At 39.0% G+C, this 13,076-nt stretch overlaps 1 pseudogene; it reads right to left on the reverse strand.

The window, feature by feature from the left end:
• Nucleotides 1-11,411: 11,411 nt before the first annotated feature.
• LOC114530391 lies at nt 11,412-12,321 on the reverse strand (annotated as a pseudogene).
• Nucleotides 12,322-13,076: the final 755 nt, after the last annotated feature.

Below are 13,076 nucleotides of genomic sequence, written 5' to 3' on the forward strand. Positions count from 1 at the left end.
CCACTGAGCTACACTACAGAGGTAGCTGACAAGAGCAAGTGTGGTTAGTGTGTATATGATGGTAATGCCGGGAATAGGTGAGGGTAAATCAGTTATAATTTTTGCCACTTCACTTGATATGCAGGTAAATTCTAAAGGTTCAAAGGGTCTTAATTTCCAGTGGAATTATACACACTTCAAATTCAAGCCAGGAACAGGTGATGGGAAAACGGGTCAACTATTTGTCCTCCGGCAGGAATCGAACATAAGCTATTGCGATCGAACCTACGCTATTGGTCAGCATTGATGCATAGTGTTCATTTCAGTCTTATGACTGTTCAAAAAAATCTCTCTTGTTGTAATATTTGTTGTAATATTATGTTGTTGTAATATTTTATGTTGGATGTCCTCAGCAATGTAGAAATATAAGTTCTTTGTTTTGTTCTAATGCATTTTTATTATTATTTTACCCACATTTGTATTTATAGCCTTGCTATGGCAAGTTAATTCAACCAAAATTTGCAGGAGTTCAATTGAATTCAGAAAGACTTGTGAAAATGGCTGGTCAAGGGGCAGCCCAGGTCGAAGATCTTGTCTTAAAAGATCCTGGCAAAATCTTGTCTTGAAAGATCCTGGCAAAAAAAGGGACATATCTTTGTAAGATCTTGACAAGATATTTGCAGGATTTAAAATGTACTTGCCAGGATCTTGCCAGGATTCTAGACCATGTCATGGCACCATTAGTAAGGGATTTACCATCCTATATCAGGATACTAAACATGCTCTTCAAATATTAACAACATTCATTTTCAATCATCCCACAAATTCATTTTCAATCATCCCACAAATTCATTTTCATTATGGATTTCAAATCATAATACACTGTCAAGGCTAGTTTCCACTCAGGAAAAATCTCCTTTGGATCGGAATGGACAAGAAGATTTCTTTGTCGTTGAGTTCTCAGGCAGCGTTTATACAAAGGAGAATTCTCCTGAGTGGAAACTAGCCTTCATCGCCCACCAGGATGGTTTGAAGGCCCTCAAATTATTTTTAAACGCCCCACTCAGGAACCATCGACAACTGTTTTGGTCAGATTAGCAGAACTGGTGCTCACTCTCCACAATTTTTCATTTGATGGTGAACATTACCAACAGATAAGTGGTGTAGCAATAAGAACTAAAATGGGTCCCAATTTTGCCAACTTGTTTGTTGGTTTGTGGAAAAACAAATCTATGAACAGTACACTGGCTCTCTACTGATACCTGTTTTCATGCTGAGTTGGAGAGATCCATCAAATTTGTTGATGAATTTCATCCAGCACTCCTGGTTTCCATCAATGGCAATAAGCTCGCTACCTCAGCGTTCTACAAGCCAACGGACTCCCATAGCTACCTCTTGTATTCTTCCTTCCACCCCAGCCACACTAAGAGGTCTATCCCTTTCTGGCAATTCCTTCATCTCTGTCGCCTTTGTAGTGAATATGATGACTTGTGGTCCAAATGTCTGGCGATAAGAACATTCTTTGTCAGGCGTGGCTATCCCTTCTCACTTAGATACCCATAGAGACCCTGTCTCTACCACCCCTAGCATTAATTCTACCCCATTAGTTTTAACACATCGTCCCTTCAAAATTGTTGTTAGGATGTCATACTTAGGAATTTTCATATCCTACAAAATGATCCCAAGACATCTTCCATTTTCACTGTTAACCCCCTAGTCTCTTTTCGGCACAACAAAAATATCCGGGACACATTGGTTTACAGCTCTCTACAGCAAAATTGAAAGTTAAATGATACTTACCTGGAAGTTGAAGTTTGACGTAGATTCTACGAAATATTGGTTATTGAGCTAAGGAGTATGTGAGATATGCGTGCGAAGCAAGCTAAATCACACTTAAAAGCTGAGGGGTCATGACATCACAACCTGGGTTGGGAAATTGTGTGTGGTAAATGTGTAGGTCAAGTTCCACCACAAGGGAGGGAAGGTTGACCTTAGCTCAATAACCAATATTTTGTAGAATCTACGTCAAACTTCGACTTCCAGGTAAGTCTTGTTTAACTTTCAATTCTAATTCATGATTGGTTATTTTCGCTAAGGAGTCATGTGAGACTTCAAAGTGTCATGACTCATGGAAGCAAGGAGAAATTTTCACAACAGTGAAACAAGTCTAAAATGGCAGACAGAAGGTCATTGCCATGGTTCTTGGTAACATCTGTAATAGTTTTGTTGTAAAACTTATTAAAGGTTTTTTTTTGTCCAACCTGCGGCAGCCAGAATTTCGTTTGTGTCAATCTGCTTCACATGCGCTGCTAAGGTGGAAGCTGCTCTAGTTCTGTGTGCACTATATGTCTAGGTGTTTATACCAGCTTTGTGCATAACAGTTTTAATCCACCGTGCAAGGGTGTCAGTTGAGACAGGGGTTGTATGGTTTTCGGAAGCTCACAAACAACAGAGTACGAGTTCCTCTTTGTGTTGATGTTTTGTCCAAATATCATTTCAGATGCTGCACTTGACACAAATTTTTGTTATCGTGAAAAGCTGCTACCACCACTCTGTTTAGGTGTTTTCCTGGTTGAGACGTTTTTAGTAAAACATGAATGTTAAACCTGCATCGGTCAGGTTTCAAGTTCATCCTGTTGATGCTTGAGAGTCTGAAGCTGCTGGCTTGTTGTAATTGCAATTAACATGGACAGTTTGAGGGACAAATCCTTTAGTGAAATCTCTTCAAGTTTCCAGTTTACAAGAACTTTACAGTCAATTTCAGATAACTTTTCACTGAGCACTTCCCAAGTTCGTTGCAAAGCTGTCAATTACAATTTCAAATTTAGAAATTAGCAACGTAGTCCTGAAAATCGAAACTCAAAATTTTAATCTTGAATCTCAAAATTCGTAATCCACGACAGATGATATGAGTAGAAATCCTTTTCACGTCAACAAAGTGAAATTCCACTGAACATACGCGAGGAAATTGTGGAATCGTGGCTAAATAAAACATGACCATCTGAGATTGCAGAGCAATTAAAACTACCGTTACGAACAGTCTTAAATATTATAGAAAGGTTTATCGACAACGATGGGAATGTTCAACCAACTGAGCCAGGATAGAGATTCAGAACTGCTCGAACAGATGATGTTGTAACATTTATGGAGTATGCTAAAACAGTTAAACCAAGTACATATGCTGCTGATATTCAGAATCAACTGCGTTGACTCTACATTTTTTTGTAGTTCCTGACATTCTTCTCGTTGAATTTCCAATTTTCTTTTTAAAACATGACACTGTGTTTGCAACACGGGCAAGACGCTCTATATTAGAGATGCGTCTAGTTTTAATTACAAAGTAAAAGCACATGAAAATCATTTCGTATCATCTACCGGTAATATATACCATTTCACAAGGTGAATATGAAAATTGTCAACATACTTTACGTGCTTGAGGATGACAGTCCTGATTTTCGTTCTTGCAGGCTACTCTTCTCCTAGAAATCGGTTGTAGTGGCGAATCTTTATGTAAAACTTGCAAATTATACCCGACCAAACATTTGGCTCCTAACAATATTTTATCTTGGAATAGAACATCGATTATTATTATCATTAACAACTTAAGATGAAGTCTTCAGGTAAATCCGTTGGATAGATAGATAGAAAGATAGTTTATTCAATTTTACAGTTGCACCTGAAAAGCTGATATGCGTAAAACTTTACATTAAATAAGGACTAATAAAATATAATCTAATTATGCTAATTAATTATGCTAAAAACTATTACTATATATGAAAGTGTTTTTCAATCGGTTGGTCTTACATATAGGCACGTTGAAATTCCGCTTACTTCTAAGATTAACATTACATGTGTTTGGATTTGGCAATAGGTCGCGCAATTTATGGTTCACATTGGAGCTAATTTCAGCAAATAATTTGGTTGTTAAATCATTTCTACGTTCATGAAGTGTGGTTAGATTACTAACAGCCAAACCTTCATGGTAGGTAGTGAATGGGTAGATAATCTTTAGAGCACGCTTCTGCAGTCTTTCTAAATCGTCAGACAAATACTGCGGGAGACCATTGTGGAACACAGGACAAGCATATTCAGTTACGGGTCGTATGCATGTGACGTAGAATGTCAAGAGCTCCTTTGTTAACAGTTTTGCCCTTTTTAGTTTCGTCAAGAAGTACAGTCGGGTCGACACCTTCCGTATAATTTCGAAGATATGAACGTTCCATTTTAAATTATCTGAAATATTCAAGCCAAGAAGTTTGACATTGGAGACTAACTCAATAGCTTTCTCATTCAGAACAACAGGGGCGAAGTTGGGATCTTTTTTAGCAAATGACATTCGTAGCTCTTTGCACTTTGCTTGATTCAGTTGAAACTTATTCTGGTGCGACTTTGCGGTTAATTCTGATACAGCATTCTGGATGTTGCTTAATTGATTTTTATGGACAGGTTCAGCAATGGTTGTGTCATCAACATATTTCCATAAGTCGATGTTGGTGACTCCTATGTCGTCATTCATTAGTATGAAGAGCCACGGCCCTAGCTTGGTCCCTTGTGGGATGCCTGCAGGGATGTCTTTCCATTCTGATTTACAGTCATGCTCTAATTTGACTCTCTGCTTACGGCACTTTAGGAAATCAATAACCCAACACACGATTCCATGTGGGAGGTTCAAAGTCTCTAGTTTACTAGCCAAGATAGCGTGGTCGATTAGATCAAAGGCTTTTCTATAGTCAAAAAGAACTACTCTTACAGTTGCACCGTTCCCGTCTGTGTGTTTGGTCCACATGTGTATCATACTAATTAGCGCATGCGTCGTGGATGACTTTGAAATACATCCAAATTGGTTAGACCCAATTTTTGTCAGTATGGCTGGTTTGACATGTTCTTCAACGACAAACTCTTCAGCGATCTTGGATAGTATTGGCATGAGAAAAATAGGTCGTAGGTGTTTGTTGACATCTTTTACTGGATTTTGCTTCAGGGCGGGTACTATATCCGCCTCTTTCCAAGAAGGTGGAAGGCGGCCTTCGCGGTATGAGCTATTTAAAATGTCCGTGATAGGTACCATTAATATATCTGCATTCTCCTTTAGTAGCAAAGCCAGGGATGCCATCTGGGCCCTGGGCCTTGATGGTGTTCAACGCTGATAATTTTCTGTAAACAGAGTGGGTGGAGACCATCAGTGGAGGGGACAAAGGTGCGTCTGCCCCGTTGGGTTGGAATTCAGCTGGGAGCGGTGAAAAAGCACTCATTGGGAGTATGAAGGCTTCATTGAAAATATTGGCCACGTCCTGCTTATTGGAAGAACCGGCTATATGCTGGAGGGATTTTGTTAAAATCGTCAGGTCCTCGAGAGGCTGATGATATGCCACTTAGTTTCTTAACTTCTTTCCACCACACCAATGGTTTACATTCTTTCAGATGGGCAACCTTCGCTTTGTAGTACTTCCCTCGGCAGGTCTTCCATTCTCGATTAACACGGTTTCTTAGAAGGCGGAATAAGGGAAGATTCCCTTGAGCGAGAGCTCTTTGGTGCTGTCTGATTAGATCTTTTAGGCTATTAGTAAAACCAGGAACACCGGAACACCGGGGCACCGGAACACGGAACACGGAAAATATTCTTTAAAATTGGCAAAAATAATCCGGGGGGAGAGGGTATAAATTTCTCGTGAAAAATGCTATAATGTTGTAAAACAATAACCGTTACTCACTCCGAAAGACAGCCATCACTTTCGTTGTACATTTGCGGCAGAATTCTCAAGCTCGTCTTTACAATTACTACACTTACTAGCGACCGAAGGAATACGCCATGCCGACTAATTTAAATTCCACGATATGACTTTGTGCGGCGAGTTGTAAGAGCAGCCATATCAAATGGAAAAGACGAAATCACTTGTGAATCAGTTTGTGAATACGCTAAACTTTGGGACTGGAGAGATGTCCAAAGTTGCCCACCTCCTCCTAAGAACCTCTTACTGTAACTTATTGGTATTACACACATTACATCAACTCCTGTAGGAGTAGGACAGCTAGGAAAGTCCTTCTATTTCAGAATTTATTTTAATAGGTGACTTTGTAGAGAGCATTGAACTTGTACGTTTAAACGTATCTGTTATAAAATATTATTTTGTTTGATATAAATTTGATATAGATATTGTTTTGTTTAATATAAACCGGCCCGGAAAATCATTACTCCTAGCCAAAATTACCTATAATTCACTGAGGTTAGAAAAGGTATGCATGTTTAGTATTTTTATGGGCGGCATTGCAGCCTTTCAATATCTACGTAAATAAAATTGCATAAAGCAACTAATGAACGTCAAATCTATAATTGGCTGATTGGTCAATTGTCATACTTTTCAAGCTTGCCTTTGGCATATAAACACGGAAATTTTGCAAACCAGCTCAAAATTTTGCAAATCGTCGACACCTACCGTCATGCCAGAAAATGGTAAATATTTGATATATTTATTTTTTGATATACTTGATATATTTACTCACATGATATGCCGCGACGGTGAAATAAATTCGTGCTCAATTGATGAAAGAATTGCTAATTTTTGAAGTAAACACTACATGCCGGGCTGGACTGTCCGCCAGGATGAAATCTTCTTCAATTTAAAATAGTCTTTTCAGCGTCATTCTAATAGTTTTGCTTTCTGCGCAATGAATAGGTGGAAAATTAAAGAAAAGGCAATATTAATGCGATAAGTTCAATCACTATGGTTTAATATTAAAGGCATGCGTAATTAAGAGTTGTTGCAATAACCCGTATAGAGTGGCGATAGCACAACAGAAGATGAAAGTCCATCCATATTAAGGGGAATAAAGAGCGGGTCAAGTCCGCCTAAAAAAGCGGTAAGCAACTGGTGATTAGTTATGAAATGTATAAAATTAGGAAAAAAATTTATTAAAAGCCGAGAGTTGACTACATTATGGCGTTTGTTGTGTGGACGTCATCCTTGAACGCTGCTGTCTTGAAATTAACTGAGATCGTATTAACTAATCCCATATGTGAGTATCAGTCATATATCATATATGACTGATCCTGGAGGATGGTAAAGTTGGTTTAATTATAAAAGTTGGTCGGTTGGTCCATACTAAATGACACCCCCAATCTTAGCTTTTTTGCCACGCCCCTGATCAAAATAAGAAACGCAGTAGAAAGGCCTCGTTGAAAAAACCTAAAGGAAAACCTTTTGTGCTCACTATGAAAAAGTTCAACAATTTGAGGTTGTGTTTAAGGTCAGGGGCACAAACGTCAGGGGATATGTCATATGTTCATCAATAATAGACCACTCAAATATTTTGTTACGATGCGATTACCGAACTGTTCACTAGGGAGGAAGAGGAACTTATTTAGAGGTCCTTCTTTTAGCAAAAGAAAGAATTCCTCATTATTTACTAAGATAAGTTGAATGCTCTAGTCTTGCTAAACATAGAAAAGAGCACTGACGTTCGATTCATGGGACGAAGAACAGTACAGTTTTGGCGTATCGGTGCTTCCAATTGGGAAAGCATTCCCGCGAGAAAAAGAAAAAAGGGACGTACAACGAAAAAGGTACTTACATTTTAATTCATATTACTCACCTATTACTTTACTATTTTCTTTTTCGACAAAAAGACAGAAAATACGACATGACATATCATAAGCAAATGGTATTTAGATTCTATGACGAGATTCCTCAAATTGAAAGTTCTGATTCCGAATTCGAAAGTGAAATGCAGGTATCGATCGAGAAGATTTTAACATTTGATCAATGTATTTAACATTCGTGAGGTTACAAATTCTGCATGATATTAATTCTTAGGCAGCGATAGATTCCAGTCGCATCACGATGGTCAGGGAAGAAATAGGGGAACCCAGCCAGGCATACCGAGAGGTATTATCTCCATCTTGTGGCTGATCATGTTTATTCAGTTCGTTGATTGCGTTAATTCGCGTGATTGCGTTGATTTGCGTTATATTTTAACTTGCATCGATTAAATTGTACTATAGGTGAACCAATTCCCGGAGAAAGCAAGAGAAATTGAAACCATTTCTATAAGCAGTGGTGGGTCAGTAACGTCTCTGTCCCCAGACAACCAAAGGTTGTAAATTATATATACTACATTTCTCATTGCACTAAATAGAAGAGGGCATAAGAGGGTGGATCACCTTTGCTTGCTTGTTAAATTAATATTCTCTTCCCGAATTTGCTAACAACGTGCAATTGGGTGAAATCGGGGCAAACTATGAAATCTACAGTTTCCCATTCTAGAATACAAATAAATTCTTTTTTTTTCAGTCAATTTTTAATATCTAACGATGAGTACGGACGGATTGAAACAGATTCATCCGAGGAAGAAAAGAGTGGTTCTTTGATGACAAACTTAATGGAGAATACATTTAACCTTACGTAAGTATACATTGAGAAATTTATACCCAGTTCTGTTTCGATATTTACTGCTAGTAATGGGCACCTATGGCCATCACGTCAAAGATTCGCAACTACTAAGAGTATGATTGGTTGAGACAAATTTTAAAATTTTTTTTACCAATTTCTAATTTTACAAATATGAAATCGATCTACAATCTGTTTAACACTTTAGTCGGAGGATTGAATATAATCTTGACTTTTTCACAATAACGCAATGTACTTTTTAAAATATTTTCCCTGCAGATCAGCCCAAGAGTATCATCAGGGTAATCCACTGTTGCCTATATACAGCAAGCCATCATGTCTGAAAAAAATGTCCAAACAAGACAAAGATAGCATTGTCGATGAAGTTTTTAGCGTGCTTCTTAAGGAGAAAATACCAGAAGAAAAAATATGTAAAACGATTCCACAACAAGTAATGGAGAACTGTGTTTTTGTAGTAGATACAAGTGCACTGAAATCTCCGGAAGACCTACTGGCGGATAATTGTGAGTCCTGGAACAATGATGGAGTCCGGCACTTCTACTTCGAAAGCACAGAAATATCATGCGATTCTTCAAGCTCTAGTCTGAGTTTAAATGATAGTATGGAATTTAGAAAGTTAGGAAAAAAGGCTAATGAAGATGCTCTAAATAGCCCATGGTATAAGATTTGTCGCAAATACTACAGAAATCGTGATTCCTCGGATTATAGAAGAGTCATTTCTTATCTTTTAGGTGAGCAATGAACGACAACATACTCCTCTACTAGATATTATCTTAGGATATCATCACAACATCCTCGTTTAATATTCTATTCTTTATTTATTCTTATGTATTAAAATATTCTAATTTTTTTCCTTCAAAGATGAGCATGGGTTTGTAAAGAAATTAGCGATGGTAACTTACCAGTTCGACAACGAAGAACACACCTTTACTATAACGTCCCACGGCAATAGTAAACAGAATGTGCGATATAGAAGAACACACGACAGTACTTTAAGAACCATCGAAAAGAAAGTAAGAGTGGAAAAAACATGCCCGATAATCCTGGAAAAAAGCCTGGCACTTCTCGACGAAAGGGAAGGAAAGGAATTGAGCCTGTACTAGAGAGAGAGACAAGAATTTCTCTCAGTGAACCGATCACCGCATATGCTGGTCAACAGCGTTTTCAACAGCCACAACAACAGTTACAACCACAGCAACAACCTTTACAGCCGCAACAACAACAGCATTTTCACCAGCAGCAACGACAGATACAGCCACAGCAACAACAACCTTTGCAACAGCATTTCCAGCAGCAACAACAACGTTTAGAACCACAGCAACAACCTTTGCAGCCGCAACAACAACAGCATTTTCAACAGCAGCAACGACAGTTACAGCCACAGCAACATCACTTACAACAGCAACAACAACCTTTGCAACAGCATTTCCAGCAGCAACAACAACGGTTACAACCACAGCAACAACCTTTGCAGCCGCAACAACAGCATTTTCAACAGCAGCAACGACAGTTACAGCCACAGCAACAGCACTTACAACAGCATCAACAACCTTTGCAACAGGATGTGCAACCTTTGCCGCAACAGGCTGTCTACACACCGATTGGACCAGTCCCTCCAGGAGTTCCGTTACCTCCTAAGCCGCCAATTCCTACGACAAGCGCTGCCTATGAGCTGAAAAAGATAGCTGGGAATATAAGCAAATGCAACGGATGTGGAAATGTGTTTAAAAGCCCAGGTGTTAATCCTCCAGACAATACCGTAGTCATTTGCAGAAAAGAGCGCGAATATTATCCTCATGTTAATGATGACGGCTCCAAGTCATGGCATCTTGGCAGAATACAAAACAGACATTACCATCTCAGCCGCGATTGCATAATTCGACGCAACCCGAACTTTCAGCCTGTTGATTTGCTTCCAATTGTTTGTAATACGCCAGTAACAGATGGTTTACGGCAAGTATTAAGCGTAAGATTTGGAATTACACTGCAGTAAGGATCTACACTGCGGAATTACGCTGCACGCAAGTGGCATCCTAGGGCGTTTTTATTAAACGTAAAGACAAGTAATTGCCATTTTCGCATCAAAGCGGAAAAGTTGAATACGAGAGTGCGAAAGGCTTGCTAGGAACTGCTAACATATTTTTGAGAAACATAGAAATTACTAGATTCCAAATAAATTAGCATTAACAATGTCAATGTTAAGAACCACTCATTGAGGTTTGTTAAATTCAAATTCATTATTTTGGAATAGAGAATTGATTCTCAGTGTTTAACCTCAAATATTTCCGTCGATTCAGAAAGAACTTTCTCATTAACCAGCATTAACAAAATTTATATGTCACACTCAATGAGTGTGAGTGTGAATGAGCTTTTTGAATACAGGCGATAGTAACTGTTGACATCTTGTGTTTATTGGGCTTGATATTTTTGTTTGCATTCGGGTTTTAGTCACCGCCAAACGTTCTCATATCAATATCCGCTGTGGACACATGTGTAAAACATGTGAATGTTAAATAAAACGTCTTTATAAGTCTGGTTCACATTTGCCTTAATCGCCCTTTTGCACGATCAGTTCGGCACAAGAATCTTTGTCAGTAGCAAAATAAGAAAATTGGTGCCAAGGATGCGGGAATATGAAATCGACACAAATTCGTGCGAACAGTTTTAATGGCGTTTTTCTTCATATACCCCCCCCCGGATTGTTTTTGTCCATTTTTAAAGAATTTTTTGCTGTTCCGGTGTTCTGTGTTCCGGTGTTCCTGGTTTTACTAATAGCCGATCTTTTAGGGCTGGGTTAATCCACGCTGGCTCGTTGGAGTGGATGGTTTTAGAATGTATAGGGAGTATACTGTCAAGGCCCAAGGTTATAATTGATTCGAGGATGGATACTTTCTCAGAGCATGAGTTACCAGAAGTGACAAGAGTTGTAACGTCAACCTCTTGCAGGTATGAACTCACAGCAAGGCGATTGCTTGGCCGTAGATCTCTCAATTTAACCTTGAATCTTGGACGTGGAAGCAGGTTGCGCTATTTTGGTTTGACTTCGATAGACAAATGGTCAGATAAGCCAAAAGGGGGTCTCTCATTCGGAGCGTCGAAGAAATCTTGAAGATTCGTAAGTATTAAATCCAGCCTATTCCCTCCTCTAGTTTGGAAGTTGACGATTTGTTTAAGATTGAAGCTGGATTTTAACCTTGTGACATTGAGCTTGTTAAAGTCGCCGAGGAGAATTATTCCATAGTTCGGGTAATTGGACTCGATGGATGAGAGACTGTTTATCAGGTAGTTCAGTATGGCTGGATCATTTGAGCTCGGTGGATGATAAACTGTTCCAACAACAATGTAACTGAAACCCCTCGGGAGGGTTTGGTCGAATTTTAACCCACAGAACCTCAAAGGAGGGGTCGGTTAGGTTGTTTAACAAGGAGTACTGAATGGAATCTCTGATAAACATACACACACCACCATGTGCACCTTCTTTCCTGTCTTCTCGAATTAGATTGAAACCACTGATGGCGACTATATTATCATGAATGTGTTCTTGAAGCAAAGTCTCAGTTAAACAAACAAGGTCTAAATTTGCATATTCAACATAATGCCGAACTTCGTTGATTTTTGGCGCCAAGGACATAACATTAGATAGCAGTATACTAGGCACAAACGATTTCTTCGGTCTTTCATTGGTATCACTGGTTGAACCTGATGCTGATAGTGGGTTGATGTAAATACAATTTGTTGGATTGTGAGTCCTCAAACAGCTTGATGTTGAAATCTCGTTAGCACAGTTGACTAGGTTCCTCGGCTGTACGGTGTTGATTCTTTGGCAGCAAGTTACTTCTCTTGATTTTACAAGTTTTCCTGCGCTCTTTCCTTGATATGACGACCGGATATTCCGTAGGAGACCATTATAAACATTGTAGGAGCGAATATGTGCCATATATGTAAGATTTAAGAGGTAAATTATAAAATAAGCTGGAACTAAAATATATGCTGCCGTGAACAATAGGCGCATAAAAATCCATTGGCCTTTAGAGTTTGAAAAACTTTCGAACTGGTTTCATCGTCTCACTTGCCTTTAAACGTAAGGATCCACTCAGATATTTCGTCCATAATGGCAAACTTTGAAAATTGAAAATTTAATAATAGATTTTCGTCACTCGTCAATTAGCTCTGCAACTTTGTTGCGAGGTTCACGCTCTATTTCTAAATTTGGAATTGTAATTGACAACTTCACAACGAACTTGGGAACCGCTCAGTGAAAAGTGATCTGAGATCGACTGTAAGCACAACCGAGATATCCCAGGTATCTTGATATTTAGGAAGTGATGGCCTCAAATACACCCTTAAGGAGCCGAGTTGCAATTAAATGTGAGCCAAAACTGACATTGCCGGGTAGGCAAAGGATAGAGGACAATGCACTTCGGGCAGTATTGATAGCACTGTAATAACCCAGGCCTGACTCGTATAGGGATGATAAAAAATTTATTCCATCTGATATAGCGGGGTGAATTGGATCAATTTTCCTCTTGTTACAGTAAAGTCCCCATTTCTGGAGGTAAGATCTATATTGTTTGACAGTCCCTGGTCGCCAGGATTGGACAATAATGCTGGAAGCTTTGGCTGAAATGCCCTGTTCTTTGAGGGATCGCCAGACAAGAGGGAGATGATTAGCTCCACAGAAGATACAGTGGA

This window comes from Dendronephthya gigantea, unplaced genomic scaffold (genome assembly GCF_004324835.1).
Source record: "Dendronephthya gigantea isolate DGI-Jeju-01 unplaced genomic scaffold, DenGig_1.0 000062F, whole genome shotgun sequence".
Lineage (NCBI taxonomy): Eukaryota > Metazoa > Cnidaria > Anthozoa > Malacalcyonacea > Nephtheidae > Dendronephthya > Dendronephthya gigantea.